Source organism: Arachis hypogaea, chromosome 14 (assembly GCF_003086295.3).
Source record: "Arachis hypogaea cultivar Tifrunner chromosome 14, arahy.Tifrunner.gnm2.J5K5, whole genome shotgun sequence".
Classification (NCBI taxonomy): Eukaryota; Viridiplantae; Streptophyta; class Magnoliopsida; order Fabales; family Fabaceae; genus Arachis; species Arachis hypogaea.
In genome coordinates this window covers 57,761,577-57,784,467 of record NC_092049.1, presented here as the reverse complement: position 1 = coordinate 57,784,467, position 22,891 = coordinate 57,761,577, and the positions used below count along the sequence as shown (strand labels likewise).

At 37.7% G+C, this 22,891-nt stretch overlaps 1 non-coding gene across 1 annotated transcript; it reads right to left on the bottom strand.

Annotated features, from left to right (window-relative positions):
- Positions 1 to 22,471: 22,471 nt before the first annotated feature.
- On the bottom strand, positions 22,472 to 22,575 carry LOC112745266 (small nucleolar RNA R71). Its single transcript, XR_003173203.1, has one exon. It is a non-coding gene; the product is annotated as a small nucleolar RNA R71 (small nucleolar RNA).
- Between the last annotated feature and the right edge of the window lie 316 nt (positions 22,576 to 22,891).

The following is a 22,891-nucleotide window of genomic DNA, read 5'->3' as shown; positions in this document are numbered from 1 at the left end:
GGTCGATCCGACGGAGATTGTCGGCTTGAAGCAAGCTATGGTTATCTTGTAACTCTTAGTCAGGATATCAATAATTCTTAGATTTAATTGTAAAAAGTAAAAGAACATGAAATAAATACTTGTTATGCAGTAATGAAGAACAGGTTGAGGCTTTGGAGATGCTTTGTCTTCTGAATCTCTGCTTTCCTACTATCTTCTTCTTCATGCACGCAACACTCCTTCCATGGCAAGCTTTATGCTGGGTATTACCGTTGTCAATGGCTACTTCCCGTCCTTTCAGTGAAAATGTTCCAAATGCGCTGTCATCGCACGGCTAATCATCTGTCGGTTGTCGATCATGTCGGAATAGGATCCATTGATCCTTTTGCGTCTGTCACTACGCCCAACACTTGCGAGTTTGAAACTCGTCACAGTCATCCCTTCCCAGATCCTACTCAGAATACCACAGACAAGGTTTAGACGTTTCGGATCTCAGGAATGGCCCCAATAATTCTAGCTTATACCACGAAGACTCTGATCTGAATCATGAGGCTAAGAGATATGCATTCAATCTAAGGTAGAACGGAGGTGGTTGTCAGGCACGCGTTCATAGGTGAGAATGATGATGAGTGTCACGGATCATCACATTCATCAAGTTGAAGTGCGAATGAATATCTTAGAATAGAACCAAGCGTGATAGAATGGAAAATAGTAGTAATTGCATTAATTCATGAAGAACAGCAGAGCTCCTCACCCCCAACAATGGGGTTTAGAGACTCATGCTGTAGAGAATACAATATGAAACGTGTAAAGTGTCATGAGGTACAAGATGAATCACTAAAAGTAGTTTTTATAGTAAACTAGTGACCTAGGGTTACAGAAAATGAGTAAGCTAGGGTGTTTAGTGTAAAAATCCACTTCCGGGGCCCACTTGGTGTGTGCTTGGGCTGAGCATTGAAGCTTTCATGTGTAGAGACTTTTCTTGGAGTTAAACGCCAGCTTTTGTGCCAGTTTGGGCGTTTAACTCCAGCTTTTGTGCCAGTTCTGGCGTTAAACGCCAAAATTCTTGAGCTGAATTAGAATGCCTGTTTAGGCCATCAAATCTCGGGCAAAGTATGGACTATTATATATTTCGGGAAAGCCCAGAATGTCAACTTTCCAACGCAATTGAGAGCACGCCAATTAGGCTTCTGTAGCTCCAGAAAATCCACTTCGAGTGTAGGGAGGTCAGAATCCAACAGCATCTGTAGTCGTTTTTCAGCCTCTGAATTAGATTTTTGCTCAGGTCCCTCAATTTCAGCCAGAAAATATCTGAAATCACAAAAAAACACACAAACTCATAGTAAAGTCCAGAAATGTGATTTTTAAATAAAAACTAATAAAAATATAATAAAAACTAATTAAAATATACTAAAAACATACTAAAAATAATGCCAAAAAGCGTATAAATTATCCGCTCATCAAGGAATTAATCATGTAAAATAAACTTTAAAAGAAATAGAAATAACTAAATATGGTTGGGTTGCCTCCCAACAAGTACTTCTTTAATGTCACTAGCTTGACGGTTAGCTCCTTACGAAGATGGATATAGGCTCAGAATTTCGCCCCTTACAGTGAACTTTCTTCTTGTCTTTTCATGGATGAGCTCCACATGCTCTAGAGATAAGATGCGACTCACTGTATGTGGTATGAATGGTTTCTTGGTGAAGACAAGGCCTTCAGTGGGATCTTTTTGTCCATCCAGCCTTTAAGTACTTTCTTCTTAGTACCTTTGTTCTTAGTGCTTGTTGTTGGCTGCCCAACACCAAACTTAGAATTGGTGTTTGGAGGTTTAGTAAAGCTCTGCACTGAAAGAGATGGTGGGAACACTAAGTATTGCACAATTATCTCTCTTCTCTCAGAGAGAGAGTTGGGGTGAGGCATCTTGAACAAGATGTGTTCCTTTCCTAGTTGTAAAATCAGTTCTCCCTTTGCTACATCAATGATAGCATTGGCAGTGGCTAGGAAATGTCTTCCAAGGATGATGGACTCATCCTCATCTTCCCCAATATCTAGGATTATGAGATTTTCAAGGATGTAAAGGTCTTTAAACTTCACCAAGACATCCTCTACTAGGCCATATGCTCTTTTCATTGACTTGTCTGCCATGTCTAGTGAGATATTTGTAGCTTGTACCTCAAAGATTCCCAACTTCTCCATTACAGAGAGTGGCATGAGGTTTATACTTGACCCTAGGTCACACAGAGCCTTCTCAAAGGCCATGGTGCCTATGGTGCAAGGAATCAGGAAGTGTCCGAGATCCGGAAGCTTCTGGGGTAGCCTCTGCTGAACCAAAGCATTGAGTTATTTGGTAAGCACTGGAGGTTCTTCCTCCAATGTCTTTACTCCAAATAACTTGGCGTTTAGCTTCATGAGAGCTCCTAGGTACCGAGCAACTTGCTCTTCCCTAGTTTCTTCATCCTCATCAAAGGATGAGTATTCATCATAACTCATTAATTGCAAGAGTGCTTGCAAGGGGACCTCTATGGTCTCTACATGAGCCTTGTCTTCCTTTAATTCTTGGATAGGGACTTCATAAGTGGGGGTTGAATACTCAGTAGGAGCACCTTCACTGGTGTTCAACTCCATCTCTTGTGGCTTTTTGGGCTTTGAACGCTTAGTTGGAACATCCTCACTGGCGTTCAATGCCAGCTTCTATGCCATTTTGGACATTGAACACCCAGTATGGTCTTCCTTACTAGCGTTCAACGCCATTAAAACTGTAGTATTAGGCGTTGAACACCCAGTAAGGACTTCCTTACTGGCGTTCAACGCCAAGAATGGCATATCATTGGGCGTTGAATGCCCATTAGGGATCTCGTTATTGGCATTCAACGCCAAAATTACTCCCTTTAGATTTGGCCTCAGCTTCAGTAGTGATGTCTTTGCACTCTTCTCTTGGGTTTACTTCAGTGTTACTAGGAAGATTTTCAGGGATTCTCTTGCTTAATTGACCAAATTTTACCTCCAAATTTCTGATGGAAGATCTTATTTTAGTTATGAAACTTTGAGTGGTCTTAGAGAGGTTGGAGACTATAGTAATTAAGTTAGAAAGGCTCTGCTTAGGATTTTCCATATGTTCCTAAGAAGATGGGAATGATGGCCTGTTGTTGAACCTATTCTGGGTTCTTCCACCTTGATTATTTTTGAAGCCTTGCTCAGGCTTCTGTTGATCATTCCATGAAAGGTTAGGATGATTCCTCCTGAGGGATTACAGGTGTTTTCATAGGGTTCTCCCATGTAATTCACCTCCTCCATCATGGGTTGATCAAGATCATAAGCTTCTACTTCAAAGGAAGCTTCTTGGGTGTTGCTAGCTGCAGCTTGCATTCCAGTCAAATGCTGAGAGATCATATTGACCTGTTGGATTAAGATCTTGTTCTGAGCCAATATGGCATTTAGAGTGTCTACTACAAGAACTCCTTTCTTCTGAGCTGCCCTATTGTTCACAGGATTTCTCTCAGAGCTGTACATGAATTGGTTGTTTGCAACCATCTCAATGAGTTCTTTTGCCTCTTCAGGCATTTTCTTCAAGTGCAGTGATCCACCTGTGATGCGTGAGCATCTTCTCTATCTTTTCCTAGTGAATTTGCATTTGAATTGCTAAAGTTTAATCAATATTTAACAAATTTTAGCCACTATGGATGCTACTTTGAGTTGTGTACAATTCTGTTTATTTCCGGTAGTATTATGGACGAATTTGACAGATTTGGAGTCAAGGACGGGAAAAGGAGAACTTGCTGCCATCTCTACACCGAACTTGAATTTGCGTCAAATCAAAAACTTCAAGAAAAACACGCTGCCTCCTCCACGCCGAACTTAAAGTTCTTCAAGTACGGCGCCAGCATGAAGCCCCAAGGAGAAATCAGCATTGCCTACTCCATGCCGAACTTGAAGTTTTTCAAGTTTGGCGCCAGCTTGAAGATTTCAAAGGGGAGTTACGCGCATCAATCCACGCCAAACTTGGATTTTCCAAGTTCGGCGTCAACTCTTCTAACCCAAGTGGGCCCCAATTCGTTCCAAAGGCTACACAGATCAATTAAATTAATTTTCATTTAAACTTTTATTAGTTTTAGAATTAGGAAAAGAGATTAATTAGTTTTTAGGAAATATATTTTACATTAATTAGGATTAGATATAAAAGGGAAAAGAATCAGCCCTTCGGGCTCATCTTTTCTTCTCCTCTACCGCATTCCGCAATTTACAGTTTTTTTGAATCCTAATTTTCTCTCTGAATCATGAGCAACTAAACCTCCACTGTTAAGGTTGATGTGTGGAAAACGATCCAACACGAAACTAACCGGCAAGTGCACCGGGTCGAATCAAGTAATAAAACTCACGGGAGTGAGGTCGATCCCACAGGGATTGAAGGATTGAGCAATTTTAGTTTAGTGGATGACTTAGTCTAGCGAATCAAGAGTTGATTTGAGTGGTTTGTATTTGACAGAAGCTAAATTGCATGAAATTTAAAAGGAAGAGGGACAATTGACAAGAAATTAAAGAGGGCAGAAAATAAAAGTGCTGAATCTTAAAGAACCAGAAATTAAATTGCAGAAACTTAGATTGCAAGAAATGTAAATTGCAGAATCTTAAGATACAAGAAATTTAAATAACTTGAATCGTAAAGGGAATTGGGATTTGGATTTGCATAAAATAAACAAGAGAAAGTAAAATTTAACAAACAGAAATGTAACAGATGGACTCAATTAAATCGGATCTTGAATGAAAATGAAAATAAGCTTGGTGTAGCAACGAAACAAGGAAATTGAAATTGAAAGCTGTAGATCTCAGGACTCAAAAGACTAGATAGCCAAGTCTAGATCTCACTGCCTTCCTAGATCCAGCAAGAACAATTGCAAAGGAAATGAAGAAAAGTAAATTGCAGAAATAGTAGAAGAAGAAGCAATTAACAGAAATGGAAATTCAATTATGCAAAAAATTAAACAAGATCTCAAGGTGAGATTGAAACAGAAGTTCCTCAATTCTCCACCCAAGATCCAAAGCAAGAAAAGTAAAGAGTGCTGAGCAAGAACAAGGAAGAAGAGAGATCAATTCTCCTTCCTAATTCTCTTCAATTCTAAAAACAACAACTAAAATGTAAAGGTGAGCTCCCTCTCTAAGTGTTCTAAGAATTCTAAAAGAAAAGCTCTCGGAAAACTTAAATCCTAAGCTATTTATACACTTTCTTCAAATGGTCTTCAAGCCTTGAATTGGGCCTTTGCTCTTAATGGAATTGGGTTGATAAAAGCCTCTGTTGATTGCACTTGGAGTTGGAAAGAAACCCATTGTGAATCGGGACATAAAGCACAAAAGCTTGAGTCAAAGTTTGAGGTAAACTTTGGCTCAAGCTTTTTATACCAGCCACCCCCTTTTGCTGCTATCCACGTTTGAGCTAAAGTTTGAGGTCAAACTTTAAGCCAAATGTGGATCCCCTTGTATGCATGTGTGGCGCCAACGTTTGCCAAAAAGCTTGAGGCAAACGTTGGCGCAAGCTTTTCTCCTCCAGGGTGTTGGTGTGTGGCGCCAACGTTTGCCAAAAAGCTTGAGGCAAACGTTGGCGCAAGCTTTTGCTCCATCCAGGGTGAATTCAACTCTTCCAAAAGTTTGAGCTAAAATTTGAGGCAAGCTTTTGCTCAAGCTTTTTGTTCTCTCTTGCTCCTTGCCCTTTCTTCTTTCTTCAACCTTCTTCAAAGCTCTTTTCACCTATCATCAATCAATCAAACACATCAAAGCTATGCTCAAAATCATGAGTTTGTTATTCTTTCATAATATATGACAATTATAGCACAAAATCTCATGAAATTGCATTAATTCATCCATGGTTGATTGAATCAAAGGAAATATGAAATTCTACCAAATTGGCTTACTTATGGCTCAAGAAAGTGCATAAAAACAATTGAAAACAAAAGAAAAAGACTAGTGAAACTAGGCTAAGATGACTTGTCATCACAACACCAAACTTAAAGCTTGCTTGTCCCCAAGCAAGAAAGGAATTATGATCAAAGGTTCTTTTAATTAAGACGGATTGAAGAATAACTTGTAAGGTCTTGTGAGTGAAGTGATTAAGTGACAGTGGGGTGAACTCTAAATCATATGCTCATGCAAGGGCCTCAGTGCTTACTAGTCCTTACATATTGGGGGTCTTAGGTCCTAGGACTTTCATCCAAATGATATCATGGAGATCTCTCTATAGGTAATCACCTTGAAGCAGCTTATAGTTGCTGTGCTTTGGCCTTGACTCTAAGTGTCATGTCTCAAAGCGGCTCTTTAGATAAGCTTTCAATCAATACTCCTAAACCAGTTGGTTTTAAGGTATTAGGTGTTAAAGCACCCCTAAGGATTTACTTACTCAAGCCTCTCTCTTTGACACAATTCGACCACAAGCATTTACTAGGATAACAACTCTTTGAGTTCTTGTTTCTTTTCTTCTTCTCTGCCTAGTAATTGATGCTCAGAGCCTTGGGCCATGTTCTTTTTGTTTTTGTATTTTCTTTATTTTCTTTTGTTTTGTTTGCTTCTTCTTGGATCAATAAATGTTTGAGAATCTCCACAACAATTCTTTGAACTCTATGTCCCGCCTATGAGCTCCCATGCAAGTTTTCATAAGCATGCAACCTCAATACATGATGCATTTTGCTTGCCTCAAAATTGTTTAATTCCTTAATCCTTCTTTTCAAAGAACTTTCATGTGATGCATTTTTGAAATATTGAGTGCAAACAAGTTTGGAGAGTATAGTGTTGTAAATGATCAAGCATCTTGATTATAGAATTGCAGAAAAACTATACTAGACAGAAGGACAGATAGGGGTATAATATCACTTTTAATCACGACAATATCTGATAATGAACAATACAACCTTTTGGAGTTTACTTGCTGTCCTCTTCCTCATCATCATTGCTGGTCTTCACATTCCTCTTTCACCTCTTTGATTGATGATGCTAAATCTTCCAAAAGTTTGTATGGTGCTCTGCAGTGATATTGAAAGTTGCTTGTTCCCCAAGCACTTGAAAAATGGTTAGCATGCATGAATTATTTGTGGGCCTTTGAACTTACTTTGGTGTGGGAACACCAAACTTAGTACCTTGCCAATGGTTCTCATGCATCAGATTAACCATGTGTGAAACTCTTTTTCTTTTTCAAAAGCAATAGAACTAAAAACTAGGAAACAGTAGAATAGTTAACTAGTTCGTCTAGATGCTTGAAGCTAGCATTATGCAGTAGGTGAGAATATATTTTATGATGAAATTTTGGTGAAACACCAAACTTAGAATCCTTCATTCTCCCTTAGATTGTTTTGGTTTGTAACACCAAACTTAGCTCCTTGCAACATAGATAAAACTAATTAACCTTTTTATTGAAATAGATATGAAAAGATAGTTACCTCCGGTTGGGTTGCCTCCCAACAAGCGCTCTTTTATTGTCACTAGCTTGACATTTTTCATCCTCGGATCATGGAAGTTGAGGCTTCTGTTGCCTTTGGTTTCCTCCTCTCACTATGGGCTTCCTTTCCTCTGTTTCTTTTTGTGGAATTCCTCTGTTGTGTCTTTCTTTGATGATTATTTCCTTTTCCATAGCCTTCTCACTTTCCTCCATAACTGCTTTCCCTTTCAACCCAGCAGCTTTTTCGCTGTTCTTTGGGTCATCTTCAGTGGCCTTTAGGACTATATTTGTCCTCCTCTCGCCCATTTCTGCAAGGTATCTAGCTAGCTGTTCCATTTGCCTCTCAATTCTTCTGAGTGAGGCCTCTTGGTTCCTGCTTATCATCTCTTGATTTTTTCTTGCTTCTTCCTGCTCTATTATTATCATCTCTTGAACTTTCACGAACCTTTCCATCATCATTTCTAGAACATAGAGTCTTTGAAAGTTTGGAATTGGTCGTTGTTGTGTTAACTGTGATGGTTGATGAGAGTCATTTTGGGCGAGTTGTGAGGTAGGATGAGGTTGGAAATGTGTGTATTGGGGTGGTGCATGATGATTGTTGTTGTGGGGGTGGTTTTTATGCTGGTTTTTGAAGTTAGGATTGTTGCAGTTGAAGTCCCTTGGTCTTTGACTTTGGTTTTCAACCCCCCTCCAGTTGGACTGAGTTCTCCAGGGTGGGCTGTACACATCATTCTGAGACCTGTATTGGAATATGCTAGAGGAACTGTTTGGAGAATGTGATTGCTCATAACTTTGTTGTTCATGGTTAATTGCTCCAGAACCTTGTTCAGCTTGATTACACCCGTAGGAGTTTTGAGTTAGGTTGTACGCATGTACTACAGCAGTTCTCAGCTCATTGATTTTTCTGACCATCATGTCTAGTTGTTGTAGAGTTTGCTGATGCATCTGCTTGTTTTGGTTCATGACTGCACGGACACCTTCAATTTCCTTCTCTTGTGTGAATGGTTGCACTTCTGCCTCTGGTTTAATAATTCCCTGAGGTGGTTTCAGCTTGGCTAGGAGTTCACTCATTAGTTCTTCCCATCCGATAATGTTTCCTTGTAGGAAAGCTTCAAACCACTGAGCAATGTCGTTCATGGTGACGAGTGGGTGCTTCAAGTTATGGGTTGCATTATCATCTAAGGTGGGGACATTACTACCATGCTGACTGGGATTCGTTGGGTTCTTCTCCATGATCTGCACAATCACAAATAGTCCAAATGAAGATTGAATACATTCATGTCCAAAATGTGGTTAAAAGGTTTAGCTGACACAATGTATCAAACAGTTGATAGGCTTGAAAGATTAGTAAGAGAGAATTGCTTCTCTCGTATATTCAACAAGCTGAAGTATGAGAATCATACGAAGCCAGAGAAACCAAGAAAACTTCACTTTATTGCTAAAGTGAGGTTTCAGTTAGTTCAAGCAAAAATTCAAACAGTTAGTGGGTTAATCCAAAGTTAGAGAAACAGAAAATAAAAATGCTAGATCTAGATCTCCACTTCACTTAATCATTGTCAATCTATTTCAATCCCTGGCAACGGCGCCAAAAACTTGATGTGTGGAAAACGATCCAACACGAAACTAACCGGCAAGTGCACCGGGTCGCATCAAGTAATAAAACTCACGGGAGTGAGGTCAATCCCACAGGGATTGAAGGATTGAGCAATTTTAGTTTAGTGGATGACTTAGTCTAGCGAATCAAGAGTTGATTTGAGTGGTTTGTATTTGACAGAAGCTAAATTGCATGAAATTTAAAAAGGGAGAGGGATAATTGACAAGAAATTAAAGAGGGCAGAAAATAAAAGTGTTGAATCTTAAAGAACCAGAAATTAAATTGCAGAAACTTAGATTGCAAGAAATGTAAATGGCAGAATCTTAAAATGCAAGAAATTTAAATAACTTGAATCATAAAGGGAATTGGGATTTGGATTTGCATAAATTAAACAAGAGAAAGTAAAATTTAACAAACAGAAATGTAACAGATGGACTCAATTAAACCGGATCTTGAATGAAAATGAAAATAAGCTTGGTGTAGCAACGAAACAAGGAAATTGAAATTGAAAGCTGTAGATCTCAGGACTCAAGAGACTAGATAGCCAAGTCTAGATCTCACTGCCTTCCTAGATCCAGCAAGAACAATTGCAAAGGAAATGAAGAAAAGTAAATTGCAAAAATAGTAGAAGAAGAAGCAATTAACAGAAATGGAAATTTAATTATGCAGAAAATTAAACAAGATCTCAAGGTGAGATTGAAACAGAAGTTCTTCAATTCTCCACCCAAGATCCAAAGCAAGAAAAGTAAAGAGTGCTGAGCAAGAACAAGGAAGAAGAGAGATCAATTTTCCTTCCTAATTCTCTTCAATTCTAAAAACAACAACTAAAATGTAAAGGTGAGCTCCCTCTCTAAGTGTTCTAAGAATTCTAAAAGAAAAGCTCTCGGAAAACTTAAATCCTAAGCTATTTATACACTTTCTTCAAATGGTCTTCAAGCCTTGAATTGGGCCTTTGCTCTTGATGGAATTGGGTTGATAAAGCCTCTGTTGATTGCCCTTGGAGTAAGAGAGAAACCCATTGTGAATCGGGACATAAAGCACAAAAGCTTGAGTCAAAGTTTGAGGTAAACTTTGGCTCAAGCTTTTTATACCAGCCACCCCCTTTTGCTGCTATCCACGTTTGAGCTAAAGTTTGAGGTCAAACTTTAAGCCAAACGTGGATCCCCTTGTATGCATGTGTGGCGCCAACGTTTGCCAAAAAGCTTGAGGCAAACGTTGGCGCAAGCTTTTCTCCTCCAGAGTGCTGGTGTGTGGCGCCAACGTTTGCCAAAAAGCTTGAGGCAAACGTTGGCGCAAGCTTTTGCTCCATCCAGGGTGAATTCAACTCTTCCAAAAGTTTGAGCTAAAGTTTGAGGCAAGCTTTTGCTCAAGCTTTTTGTTCTCTCTTGCTCCTTGCCCTTTCTTCTTTCTTCAACCTTCTTCAAAGCTCTTTTCACCTATCATCAATCAATCAAACACATCAAAGCTATGCTCAAAATCATGAGTTTGTTATTCTTTCATAATATATGACAATTATAGCACAAAATCTCATGAAATTGCATTAATTCATCCATGGTTGATTGAATCAAAGAAAATATAAAATTCTACCCAATTGGCTTACTTATGGCTCAAGAAAGTGCATAAAAACAATTGAAAACAAAAGAAAAAGACTAGTGAAACTAGGCTAAGATGACTTGTCATCGAAGGTTAAGAGCTCTGTCTATTATATGGATTGATACTATTATTTTTCTATTTTAATTCATGTACGGATTTATATTTCAAGAATTATTTTCGTTTTTTATCTTATGAATTTGGGTGGAATAGAAGTATGACCCCTTTTCTAATTGAGTTCTTGTATAACTTGGAAAAGCTCTTTACTTGAACAACAACTTGAAAACAATTTCTCCTAAATTTCTAATTATCTGGACTTAACGGGATACATGACATATAATCCTATTGTATTTGGGTAATTAGGATTTTTGTCGCATATAAACTAGGATTGAACTTTACCCTCTAATTGAAATTAAGTGACCAAGAAATCGGCGGTTGATGAATTTTAGAGGAGACTAAAAAGGTCTAAGGAATTAGGGTTTAGTCACATATAGTTTGCCATGAATTAAATGTTGCATGATTAAAATAGTTAGTAAGAAAAATCAATCTAGAAAATAGATATCTCTGAAGCCTTAACTGCTTCTCCATTTATTATTCAGAACTTGTTTACTGCTTGCTTTCTGATATTTTGAATTTACTGTTAATGTGTTTTGTAACGACCCAACTACCAGAACGTCATGATCGTACCTAAAGTAAGGAGTTACTAACCTATTTCTTCTTTTAACTACTTAATATTGAGCCTTTAGTTCGATATCGCGATTTAGTTTTATAGAAAATTCCAGAAAAATTTTGTTTTTATTTATTAAAATCATATATCAAAGATCACCGGATAATAATAGTCACATAATTATTAATAATAATAAATTCTATACAAGTAAATTCAAAATGAAACTCGAATACAATTCCTATCCCTCTGTACTAAATAAAAATGTTAAGCAATAAGGGCGAGGAAACTCTATGAAAGCGAATTAACTCATACAATTAACTCATAAATAAATACTATAATCGCCCGTGATGGTGTTTTTGTGGAAAAATGAATTCCAAACATACAAATCTAACCGGCAAGTATACCGGGTCGCATCAAGTAGTAAAACTCACTTAGAGTGAGGTCGATCCCACAGGGATTGATGGATCAAGCAACTTTAGTGGGTGATTAGTTTAGTCAAGCTAACATTGAGTGATTAGGTGAAATTGATCAACAGAATGTAAAATTGCAATGAATTTAGATTGAAGAAAGTAAATGGAACTGAAACTTAAAGAGCAAGCAATGTAAATTGTAGAAACTTAAATGACAAGAAATTTAAATTGCATCAAATATAAAGGGGAGTGGGAGCAGGGAAATTAAATGAAAGCAGTAGATCAAAGCTTAGAATAATTGAAAGGAAATTAAAATTGCATGAAAAGTAAATTCAGATCACAATGGCTCAAATGTAAAGGGCAGAGGAACACACGTGCAGGAAAGTAAATTGGGAGCAATATGAGCAGAAAGTAAAAATTGTAGAGAAGGAAATTATAGCAGAAAATGAAATCAGCAAGAAGACTTAAATCAATTTTGAAATCTCAAAGAGCACTCAACAATTTCAATGAAATAGTAAAAAAAAAACAGCAAAGCAAAATTGCTTGAGAAAGCTAAACAGAGATGAAATTCAGCTTAATTGCAAAATGAAATTGAAGATCTCAGGAAATCAAAGAGACTAGAAAATAAGTCTAGATCTCAATTTCTTCCTTGATCCAACATCAATTAGATTGAAGAATAAAGACAAATGGAAGCAGTAAATGAAATCTTTGATTCAAATCACAATTTTTTGAATTATGCAGAAAAATAACAAGAGAAGTTGCAGATGGAGAATGAAAATAGAATTCCTTCCAATCTCAATCTAAAATTTTAAAACAGAAAAGAAAACTAAGAGAGAAAGCAAAATGAAAACTAAAGAGTGCAAAACTCCCTATTGGAGCTAGCCTTCTCAATGGTGCTCCTTAAAGAAATGAAGCAGATGCCATTTTATAGGCTTTTCACAAAATGAAAATGAAAATGAAAAATGAAATTCTAAACAAATCACAATTAAAAATAAATTCCTAAGCTAACTTGTTCTTGTGCCTTGAAGTGATGTCCATGGGCTTTTAAATTTTAGTGCAGGATTGAATTAATTTGATTTTTGGACCATTGGTCACACTCCTAGGGCAAAGCTCTCCCCAATAGCTTCAAAGCTCTCCGTAAGAGCTCTATTAGAAGCACCCCTTTGTTTTGGAGAGAAACTCCAAGTTCGAACCATGATGGAAGCATTTTGTGAGCCCTTTTTCTTACATTTTCATGAGGAGACCCACGATAAAGCTCTCAAGGAGAGCTTTAGAGCTCTCAAGGAGAGGGCTACTTCCTTGCTTCCCTTGGTCTCCCTCTTCAAATCCTGGTGAAGCCACTTTGATTCATTTTTGCTTGTTTTTGGTCCTTAAAGATGCCTTTCACTCATACCTCAATTTCATGCCAAATATGGATTGCCATATATCGTTGGAAAGCTCTGAATGTCAACTTTCCAACACAACTAGAAACACATCAATCGGATATCCGTAGCTCAAGTTATAGCCCTTTGAAGGAGGCATTGTCATGCTGTGAACGCCCAGATTTTAACTTAGCGAAAATTCTTGCCTCCCTCCCCCTTGGTCTTGGGTTCAAGCCTTGGTGAGTGCATTGTTGAGCTCTTTTTCCCTTGATTTTTCCTTGAAGTAGCCCAAAAAAGCTCTTGGCAAGAGCTTTGCATGTGAGCTTGCCTTGCTTCCTTCTTCCATGTGCTTTTGATAAAGCTCTTAGCAAGAGCTTTTAAGCTCTTGGCAAGAGCTTGGCTTTTGATTATTTGAAGTAAAGCTCTCCACAAGAGCTCTAAGCTCTTGGCAAGAGCTTTGTGCTCTTGCTCCTTGTTTTGAGCCACACTTTTCTTCTTTGATTTGGTCATGGGCCACGCTTTTAAAAGCGTGGCCTAAGGCTCCAAAGTGTGCTCTAACTTCAAAGTGTTCCCCAAATCTCTTTTTTTCTCCTTTTTAGCTTATTTTGTGCTTCTTTGCTTCTTTTTCTTCTTATTTCCTACAAGATTTATAAAATTAAAAGATCAAGAAAATATACCATTTAAGCACAAAAGCATTCAATATTTAAGCACAAATCATCTATTTCTTGTATAAAAAAGCATAGAAAAACATGACATGGTGACATGTCATCACAACACCAAACTTAAACCTTGCTTGTCCCCAAGCAAGAAAAGAATCATGCAATAAAGATTTACAATCCAAGGTAAGAAGAATAGCAACTCAATGTTCATGGTAAGCTAGTTTTCTAAGCATGCTACAATCACAAAAGAAATGTAAATGATTGATGCTTTTATCTAGCTCAATTTATGAAATCTTTTTCTTATAATTTTCCCTTGAAACAAGCTTTTGATTTTCTTATTAGCTTCTCCTTTTGGGTGCTTTGCCCCATGAGTTAATAACAAAGCTACGATTCTAAATGCTTTGTTTTCAAGTATTACCACTTGATACATAAGCACCACAAGCATTTGAATTAGAGGACTTCATTAAGCTCATTTTTCTTTTCTTTTCTTGACTCTCTAATCATTGATGCTTAGAACCTTGAGCTTTGAGGGAGTGCTTTTGCACTTGAGCCTAGCCTTGACTTCTAAGTGTTTTGTTTTCAAGCATTTGGCTTGATACATAAACACCACAAGTACTTAGCAAATAAATTGCCATTGGTACTCAGAGTCTTCAGCTTTCTCATTCTTTCCCTTTTTCTTTCTTGCTTTATTTGCATTTACTTCTTTCAAGGTTTTCATGATTTCAAAAGATTTCACAAAATGTCCTAGATGAAAACTTCAATTAAATAAAATCCAATGCAATTGAGCAACAATTAATCATACTAGCTTTCCAATACTTGTATGCACATGCTAAAATCTTCTTTAATTCCTTGTTTGTTTATGATCATGATGCTTTATTGCTTTTGAACTCACAAAACTCAAGTTGGTAATCATAATGCCACAGCAACATATTACAAATCAAGATTCAAGCTATGCTTTATTCATACACACATGTAAACAGAAAAGATGAAGACAATCATGAAATTTAAATGCTGGAAACAAATGAGAAGAAAAGGAACTCTACAACCTTGTAGTTCATCTTCATTATTGTTGTCCTTTTTCCTCTATTCTTCCTCTTTCCCTTGCCAAACTCAGAATGCTTGCTCATCCTCAAGCAACAATTAGAACAATGGCTATGGGGCTAAGATGGATCATGAGTATCTCACACAATGAAAAGTTAGTAGTACATGTGTTCTAAGCAAGCAAAATTAAAGATAATAATCAAGACACAAGAGACAGAGACATTGTGATTTGCAAACTTAAGAAGGTGAGCACAATACATTGCATAAAAGATAAGTGGCACACCAAACTTAGTATGACACTTTCACTTGGAATTAATGCAAGTATCCAGTAAAGATTGGAAGCAAATTTTGTTGTATAGCAACACCAAACTTAGAATGCAGTCACATGTCCATTTTATTTGAATTAAAACTAAACAAAAGAAACTGTTATATGTTAAGTGCAATCACCAAGCTAAGAATATGTCATGAATAAGGATCTCTTGGTGATGTATTAACAAAAACAGTTAATAAAAGAAAGCACTAAAAACAAGTAAATGAATAAAATAAAGAGAGAAACTAAATTATCCAACTAAGAAGAAAAATGACACTGCAAAGGGCATTATGATTATGCATACAAGTGGTGTTGCTGAATGAATTGCATAGAAAATAAGTGGCACACCAAACTTAGAATCTTGGTGTGTCTCTTTCATTTTTGATTTGATGCAATCATCCAAAAATATTGAAAACAATTTGTTGCAAGGCAACACCAAACTTAGAATGTAACCATATGCCAATTTATTGAATTTAAACAAAGCAAGGAGAAGAAATGTTACCTACGATTTACCTGTTCTTCACTTTCTTCCTCTTCTTCCAATTTGTTAAGAGGAATGACCTCAAGGGGGGAGAAGTTTCAGCTATTGTCCCCTTTCTTGGTTTCCTCTCAGCAAGCCTCCTTTTGTACATAGCTTGATTGAGCTTGCTTGCTGGATCAGGGGAAGGGTTGGTGCTCTTGCTAGTTGCCTTCACTCCTTTGGATTCAAAACTTGGTTGTTGTGTGATTATTGGAGTTTTGTCTTCATCCTGAGCTTTTGAATTGATGGCTCAATGAGCTCTTCCTTCATGTACTTCTCTGCCCCACTTGAGTGTGAATTTTCTTGAATGACTTCCTCGCTTTTTTGTTCCTCCACTCCTTTCTTTGCACTCAACATTTGACTTAATAGTTCTTTTATGGAGGAGGTTTGTTGTTCTTCCCAAGATTTCTTCATCTCCTCTTCATATTTTTCGATCACAGATTCAAGAAAAGTTTGTGAGGGTTGTGAATGTTCATGTTCCTTTGTCACCTCAAGTGTAGTTTCATTTTCAACTACCTCATTCTTCATTGAAAGTTCACTTGATGCAGTAGCCTCCTCATCTTGCTCTTCCAGTTTATCCTTCACATCCATCAATTGGTCTTCATTTTCCTTGCTTAGTAGTTCTAAGCGTTTCTCTGTGTCCTCCAATTGCTCATCCGTCTCCTGAGAAAGGATTTCTAGTTCTCTCCGAGATTGTTGCTGTTCCTCCACAATTCTGTTGAACATGGACTCAAGCTTTGAGAGTCTTTGGCTCGTGGAAGTTTGTGTTGAGGCATATTTAGATGATGATAAATTTTCAAATGTGGAAGTGGGAGGTGAGGTTGGACAGTCTCTCATGTGAGTTGACTGCTCAGAATTGGCAGTTTCTTGGTAATACTCCCAACCACCATTAGAATAATGACTTGAATCATCTTGTGGTGGAGGGAAATATCCCATATGATTTCTTTCTCATCTTGTGGTTCTGAAGCATAGCTCCATGAATTGGAGTGCCCAGAATTTGAAGTTTCTTGGTGATATTCCCAACCACCATTAGAGATTGGTGATGGTGGGTGATATCCCATAAAATTTTGTTTGACCATAAGATAAGTTGTACTCCATTTGTATTTTGTAAACATCAATGAAAATTGAAATTCATGTCACAGAGAAAGAATTTCTTAGTGAGGCAATAGCTCAAACACCTTGCTATCAACTTAAAACAGAGAACAAAAACAAAGAAAATGCTTGATCTAGACTTCTCACCCACTTAATAATTGTTGATCTAAATCAATCCCCGGCAACGGCGCCAAAAACTTGATGGTGTTTTTGTGGAAAAATGAATTCCAAACACACAAATCTAACCGGCAAGTATACCGGCTCGCATCAAGTAGTAAAACTCACTTAGAGTGAGGTCGATCCCACAGGGATTGATGGATCAAGCAACTTTAGTGGGTGATTAGTTTAGTCAAGCTAACATTGAGTGATTGGGTGAAATTGATCAACAGAATGTAAAATTGCAATGAATTTAAATTGAAGAAAGTAAATAGAACTGAAACTTAAAGAGCAAGCAATGTAAATTGCAGAAACTTAAATGACAAGAAATATAAATTACATCAAATGTAAAGGGGAGTGGGAGCAGGGAAATTAAATGAAAGCAGTAGATCAAAGCTTAGAATAATTGCAAGGAAATTAAAATTGCATGAAAAGTAAATTCAGATCACATTGTTGAGCTCTTTTTCCCTTGATTTTTCCTTGAAGCAGCCCGGAAAAGCTCTTGGGCAAAGCTCTTGGCAAGAGCTTTGCATGTGAGCTTGCCTTGCTTCCTTCTTCCATGTGCTTTTGATAAAGCTTTTAGCAAGAGCTTTTAAGCTCTTGGCAAGAGCTTGGCTTTTGATTATTTGAAGTAAAGCTCTCCACAAGAGCTCTAAGCTCTTGGCAAGAGCTCTAAGCTCTTGGCAAGAGATTTGTGCTCTTGCTCCTTGTTTTGAGCCACGCTTTTCTTCCTTGATTTGGTCATAGGCCACGCTTTTAAAAGCGTGGCCTAAGGCTCCAAAGTGTGCTCCAACTTCAAAGTGTTCTCCAAAGCTTTTTTTTCTCCTTTTTAGCTTATTTTGTGCTTCTTTGCTTCTTTTTCTTCTTATTTTCTACAAGATTTATAAAATTAAAAGATCAAGAAAATATACCATTTAAGCACAAAAACATTCAATATTTAAGCACAAATCATCTATTTCTTGTATGAAAAAGCATAGAAAAACATGACATGGTGACATGTCATCAGCCCGCAGCTTCAAACTGAGTCTTCGAACCTGTGTCACTGAAAAGGCGGAGGATTTTGGGGTGAGAACAAACCACACGTTCTCAGTAGAGAATGGGAATGCCATAAAAGTAATGAAATAAAATGCAAATAATTAACATACTCAAGGAAACTATATATCATCAAACCTTTTGGATATATTCTTAGCTTTACTTTAACTAATTGATCACCTCTTCGAAGACTCTAAACTCAAACAGATTTCAATGACAAGATTAATTATATCAATCATTTTTCAACCACTTAATAAATTTCCAATCACAAATGCAGATGCGCAAATAAGGATGATGCATGTCTAGCCCTAGTGCAGGTAATGAGCTCATTTGTCGGTTTCTACCCGCTCTCGACGTAACCCGAAGCAGCTGAAACGGGTATGGCTTTCCTGTTGGCTATACCCCTGTGTACAGGAAATAACCCCTCTGCCACCACAGGGTCCACTGCACGTAGGAAATAACACATCTACCACTGCAGGGATGTATGCCGACACACCTTCTGTATACAGAAAATAACTCCTCTGCCACTACAGAAATGGAACAGGTGGTCACGGTACTTTTGTAGCAGGAAATAACCCCTCTGCCTTACAGAAATAAAATATGGATCTGTATCGCAGGAAAGCGTTCTCAGTGGTCGTACCACCATCTATCTGACTGCCTTCACGTAGCAGATCATCACATAACTATATCTGGCGTTGCCTTAACGCAACAAATGAATAAACATATCTCTTGGGTTGCCTCAAGCAATAAATGACCTTTCAACAGGTCCTCTACTTTTTATTCTCTTTTATAATCATAGATACGCAAGCAGGACAAAACCCATGTCCTTGCCAACAATTTCATAAACTGAATACCTTTCCTCAAAAGAATCAGTGCAATTATCATCATAAGTTATCATTCTCGTTATTCATCTCCAGTTACATATCCTTATACAATATCTCTCTCTTTCTTTGTTCAATCATGTTGTACAAACTTCATGACTTCCACTTTTGCAACCTCTTAACTCGAACCAATTTTAAAACTATTTTCTAGTTTAATTTTTTTCGAAAGACTCAAGAAAATCATTTATTTTAAATTCGCTAAATACTTTTCAAAACATCACCCTCTTACTAAAAGTAACCAAATAAAACTCTTTTTCAAGTTTACTAACTTCCCAAAGACTCAAAAACCATCTCTCTTTACCATTCAAATTCAAATATTATATATTAATTAAACTTATAAAAAGTAATCCTTTATTTCAAACCCCAAGCATAACTCTCTTCATATTGAATAAATCTAAAAACATAACTTCTTTTATAAATAATTCAAACTTGAACATAAACCTTGGTAATTCAAATACAAAATAGTATAATTCTTTTCTTACCTAAATAAAACTCCAATAATATAATTTTTCAAGTTCAAATCTTCTAAAATTACTTTTCAAATAAAACCTCAGATTTTTATAAAATTTCGACAGCACTTGATGCCAGGGCATCTTGGCCAGTTTCACTGACCTTTTCTTTACTGTTTTTAGGGTAGTTTCATGCATTTCTTTAGAAAATAAGCTAGTTTTGGGTAGATATTCACCTACACCTTGATTCAAGCATACATTGTGCATTTTACATTATTTCATGAGGATTTTGCATGAATTTAGTGACAAATTGTATGCTGCATTACCCATGACTTGGACTAGAACTTTGATGCATTCTATTGTTTGATTTCAGGACCAAAGGAAGCAAGGAAAAGAAGGTAACTTGCAAAGTTAATGAGAAAAGTGATTGCCAATAACACTCTCAAAGCCATCATTGCCCATGTTAAGAGTCACGTTAACTAAGTTAACGTGAACTCTAACGTGGAAGAGGAAAGTTGAGCCAACGTTAGTGACACTTAACATTGTCACTAACGTTGGTAAACACTCATGAGTGGCCACGTTAGAGCCCACGTTAACCTAGTTAACGTGGCCTCTAACGCTAAAGGGGGAAGAGAAGCCAACGTTAGTGACATTCAACATTGTCACTAACGTTGGCCTAAGGATGCAACACACCACGTTAACTCCCACGTTAACTTGGTTAACGTGGGAGCTAACGTAAGAGGTGAGAATTGTCGACAATGTTAGTGACACTCAACAGAGTCACCAACGTTGGAAGCAACCACACAACCCCCCAAGGAGCCATGTTAACTTCCACGTTAACTTAGTTAACGTGGAAGCTAACGATGAGGAATGAATGATGAGCCAACGTTAGTGACACTCAACATTGTCACTAACGTTGGGATGGCTAAGAATGGCCACGTTAGAAGCCACGTTAACCTAGTTAACGTGGACTCTAACGTGAGATCTAGGGGCACACTGGAACGTTAGTGACAATGTTGAATGTCACTAACGTTCTTGAAGTTTGGCGAGGCCACGTTAGAAGCCACGTTAACCTAGTTAACGTGGGCTTTAACGTGAAGCAAAAAGGGGCACACTGGAACGTTATTGACAATGTTGAGTGTCACTAACATTCTCGAAGGTTGGCAAGGCCACGTTAGAAGCCACGTTAACCTAGTTAACGTGGGATCTAACGTAAGGCAAAGGGGTACATTGGAACGTTAGTGAAAATGTTAAGTGTCACTAACGTTCTCGAACTTATACTTTCACTAAATGTTAACACCCCTAATGCCCTGAGCTAAAGTCTCTGTCCACTTAGCACTTTCTTTCTGCAAGTAAAGCCAAGCCCAAATGAAGAAAAGAACTGCTTCAAACTCAAGATACAAAGGCCCAAGACTTGAAGAGCCAACTAGAAGCTGAGAGAAATAGTATATATAGGAGTAGCTTTGAATTGTTAAGGAGTTCTGGTGGCTGGAAAAAGAGAACTACTCTCTGTATTTTATTTTTCTCTGCAATTTCTAGTTTTATGATGTATTCTCCATCTTTGTTTTCATTTTCAAGAGCTATGAACAACTAAACCCCTTTCATTGGGTTGGGGAGCTCTGTTGTAATTTGATGGATCAATACTAATTTTCATTATTCTTCTTCTATCTTTTCTCTTGATTTTACTTGAAAGCTTTCGATCTTCATCCAATTGAGTAGTTATCTTAGAAGAGAAGCTATTCAAACTTGGATCTCTTTTGAACCTTGAAAGAGGAATGAAGAGATCAAGCTAGAAATGCTTTCTCATGCTAGACCAAATTGGGTTTGGATGGGTATGTGACTATAACCCTCTCAATACTTGATTTGGGAAATGCATGTGGTATAATCAGTGACCATACTTCATCTCTTCTCATGAGCAATTGACCAAGGAATTGGCTATTGATCAAGATTTGAGAGATTGAATTGCAAGAAATTGTAATTCAATCACTTAAGATTGCCAAGGAGATCAATGAGTGCATTGATTGAGGAAGAGATGAAAATGAACTTGATCCGGAGAATTGCAACATCTCCTAAGCCCAATGAACTCCCCATCTCTGATCTTACCCATTCTCTTTAATTTCTGCCATTTACTTTTATGAGCAAATCCCCCATTCCCATTTACAATTCTGCAATTTATTTTCAGTCATTTACTTCCAGTCCTTTAATTCTAGCATTTACTTTTCTGTTATTTACATTCCCGCCATTTTATCTTCTGCAACTCTCAACCCAAATTCTGGATTCGCTCAACTAGAACATTCTTCTAATTAAAGTTGCTTGATCAATCAATCCCTGTGGGATTCGACCTCACTCTATTGTGAGTTTTTACTTTACGACAAATTCGGTACACTTGCCGAAGGGAGATTTGTTGAGAGACAAGTTTTCCGTGCATCAAGTTTATGGCACCGTTACCGGGGATTGATTGTGCATCAACAATGATTAAATTGGAAGATCACTAGATTGAGCATTTTTGTTTTTGTGAATTTCATTTTCTGTTTGAGTGATTTACTTTTTATTTTAGTTAAACTTCTTCCCTTCCCCCTCTGCTCTTTTGTTTTTCTTTGTTATTTTCAATTCTGTTTGCTAACCCACTAACTGTTTGATATATTGTATCACCCACAACTAACAGTAATTCTGACACAAATACTTTCTGCACCTATCTTTTCTTGCTTGCCCTTGATGGTTGTATGACAGGGAGAAGAAGCGGGGCTTCAACTTCCTTCGATTCTGAACCTGAGAGGACCTTCCTTAGATTAAGGAGGGAGGCAAGAGGAAAGAAAGTGGTTGGTGCTGAGAAAGAAGAGGAATTCTTTGAAACAAACATGGAAGACAACATGAAAAACCAACATGAAGAAGAGGATCACAACCATGGGGGAGGAGGTAGAGCAAATCAAGCTGGGGAGGATAGAAGAGTTTTGGGCTCTTACATCAATCTAAACCCAGGCAATTGTAGAAGTAGCATCCAAAAGCCAACAATCCATGCCAACAACTTTGAACTTAAACCACAACTCATCACCCTTGTTCAGAACAACTGTTCGTTTGGAGGAGGTGTTCAAGAAGACCCCAATCAACATCTGACCACCTTCCTGAGAATTTGTGACACAGTGAAGTCTAATGGTGTTCACCCTGACGCCTATAGACTGCTCCTATTTCCATTCTCACTTAGGGACAAAGCAGCCAAGTGGCTGGAATTTTCCCAAGGGAAAGCTTGACAACTTGGAAAGACGTGGTGAACAAATTCTTAGCAAGATTTTACCCTCCTCAACGAATCAACAGGCTGAGAGCTGAGGTCCAAACTTTCAGGCAACAAGATGGTGAGACTCTATATGAAGCATGGGAGAGGTTCAAGGACTTAACAAGGAAGTGTCCACCTGACATGTTCAACGAATGGGTGCAGCTGCACATTTTCTATGAAGGGCTCTCTTATGAGTCAAAGAAGGCCGTAGACCATTCATCCGGAGGACCTTTGAACAAGAAGAAGACTATTGAGGAAGCCATAGATGTTATTGAAACAGTAGCAGAGAACGACTACTTCTATGCTTCCGAAAGAGGGAACACAAGAGGAGTAATGGAGCTAAACAATGTAGATGCTCTGTTGGCCCAAAACAAGCTCATTACCCAACAGCTGGCTGACCTCACCAAGAAGATGGAGATGAACCAAGTAGCAGCAATCTCCACTTCATCAACAACCCAA